The sequence below is a fragment of the Chrysochloris asiatica genome, unplaced genomic scaffold (assembly GCF_000296735.1).
Source record: "Chrysochloris asiatica unplaced genomic scaffold, ChrAsi1.0 scaffold00575, whole genome shotgun sequence".
NCBI classification, from domain to species: Eukaryota; Metazoa; Chordata; class Mammalia; order Afrosoricida; family Chrysochloridae; genus Chrysochloris; species Chrysochloris asiatica.
Genome location: NW_006409093.1, coordinates 309,198 through 312,023, shown reverse-complemented (window position 1 = coordinate 312,023; position 2,826 = coordinate 309,198).

Genomic DNA, 2,826 nt, shown 5'->3' with positions numbered 1-2,826 from the left:
TATATATGTGTGTATATATAATGTGCATATATAATGTGCATATATAAGCACATACATGAAGGTAAGTGAAAAAGTATAGCTACAAAATCATGGAAATAATAGTTTCAAAATATAGAGCTATTATTTTTGACAAATCTTTAATCTAGAGATAAACCCTTCTGAAGATAGTGCTTCCATCTCTAATAATTCCCCAAAGTTTCCTGAGATTTTCAATAGCTACTATATCAAATGATACTACAGTCCAATGCTTATCCCTCTTTGATATAAATAAAATACATGCTTTTATCATTTTGTCCCATGGAAACCTACGTCAGAACAGCAGTTTTACCATCTTCAAGTGATTCAAATCCTGTCCTCTAAGGGCTCTTTGAGCTTTGGTAACTAATAGTAATCTTAAAGACAAGCTCAATATTTTAGAGTAGATGGAGTAAGATTTCCCAAGGAAATTCTGATAGTACAGCACTTGCTACCTTGAAGATTGAGCAGTTGTATTGTCATGATGAAAAGTGATACCCTGGCACAATTTCTCTAGCCTTGTTCTCACCTATGTAATTTTTAGTCCTTTTAAAACTTGTTTAAATAAGCCTACTTGATTACTCTTTTTCATTTGAAAAAATATATCAATAGCCCTTTGAGATACAAAAACAAGACAAAACAAACAATCAATATAACATTCTGAGTCGATCTATCCCCCTTGAATTTAACTGGTCTAGCAAATGCTCTCAGAGGAGAGTCTTGTGGTGGTGCTGTGGGTTAATGCGCCAGTCTGCAAAACCATTTGAACTGCAAGGCCGGTGGTTCAAGCTCACCAACTGCTCCTTGGAAACCCTATACAGCGTTTCTATGGGTCGGAACTGACTCAAAGGCACTTAACAACAACAACAGCATCAAATGCTCTCAAAGCCAGTGTTTTGATTGAACCTTCTTTTTTAAAGGCAACAAATGAGATAAGTGTACTGAGAGAACTGTTCTGAGCCATCCAATGACCAAACAAACATGTTCATACATGTTTTGTTTTTAATTAACCGATGAATATATGGACTGGAACCTTAATAGCAATACTTTTTGACTTACCGGCATATGTTTAAGTTCCTTTGAAACCATATATGTTTTGTCATTTCCATGATACAATTAAAAATTATTTTCTATATTGAAGAAGGTCACCTAATTCTGGCTCTCTAGTGTGGCGCTGCAGGTTAATGTGCTCAGTTGTTCAAACTCACGAGCTGCTCCTTGGAAACTCTATGGATTGGGACCTACATGGCAGTACTTAACATCTTTTAATATAAGAAGCAAATATTTTTTCTTATATATAAGAATCCTTTTCTTATATATATAGACTGGCTATGAGTATATATGTTTTGATGATTATGCTTATGTGAATAAAAGAGAAAGGATTAACTTCTAAGGCAAACATGTATTGATCTGTTCATATGAATAAAGCAATACATGAAAAATTGTTAGACCTTGGACTTGCTTCTCATGTGATAAAAACTGATGCAACAGCTTCACATACAGTGTTGCAGAAATATAGGCTGAGTAATATTTCTATTGAAATCCAGTAGTTATGTGAGATCAGAGACTGAAATTGCAAAAATGAGCCTGAGCTGCAGGTTTTTGTAGAACTTCCACATTTTTTGTTTAAAAAAAAAATCTTTAATTGTTTATTCTGATCACTTCAGTGAATAGAGGCCAGAAAGAATATAGTCAAGACAGAACTAAACCTCTTGGAACATATACATTTTACATAGTGCTTTAATTGTTCTATTCAGTTATATCCAATTTTTTTAAAAAAATTTGTGTTAGTCAAGTTCAATGTTACACAACTATGAAAAAGAAAGTCATTTATACACAAAATTCACAACAGTTTAAATTTCTAAATCAACCTAAACGCCACTGCCACTGAGTTGATTCAGACTCATAGCTACCCTATCTGTGGTTTCTGAGGCTATAAATTTTTATAGGATCACACAGTCTCATATTTCTCCAGCTGGTGGGTTTGAACCCCTGGCCTTGTGGTTAGCAGTTTAATGCTAATTTCACTTGAACATAAATAAAATCTGTGCTTTTATAATTTTGTCCCCAGGAAACCTAAAAATCTATATTTACATCCTCTCTAAAATAAGAGAAAATGGAGACTGAATCACTTATCATTGTAAATATGCTTAAAATATCACTAAAATTTATAACATATTCAGGAATTATTCATTATTTAAACACTCTTGTCAAAATTTCCAAATTTTCAGTTATAAAATTCATTCTAATGTCTGCTAATATTATATACTGCCCACACTGAAGAATATTTTGAATTTAATAAATTATATTTCTCTGACTATATCTGAAATAGATGTTAATTTTAAGTATGTATTTAATAATTAAATATTTATGTTCTTACAACAATATTGGAGTCCGGGTGTGGCACTGTGGGTTAATGAGCTAGCCTGCAAAGTCAGTTTGAACTGAAAGCTCACCAGTTGCTCCTTGGAAACCCTCTAGAGGGTTGCTATGGGTCAGAACCGACTCAACGGCACTTAACAACAACAAACGACAATATTAAACCTTGTTATTGTTGTGTTGTTACTTGTGACTGAGTCAGTTTTGACTCAAAGTGGTCATATATACAACAAAGAAAATGCTAGCTGATCCTGTACCATCTTCATAATTCTTGTTATGTTTGAGTCCATAATTGTATCCATTTGATCAATCCATCTTTTTAGGGAACTTCCTCTTTTGCATTGACCCTCTACATCATCAACATGATGTCTTTTTCCAAAGACTGGTCATTCCTAATGATGTGTCCAAAGCAAGACAGCAGTCTTACATACA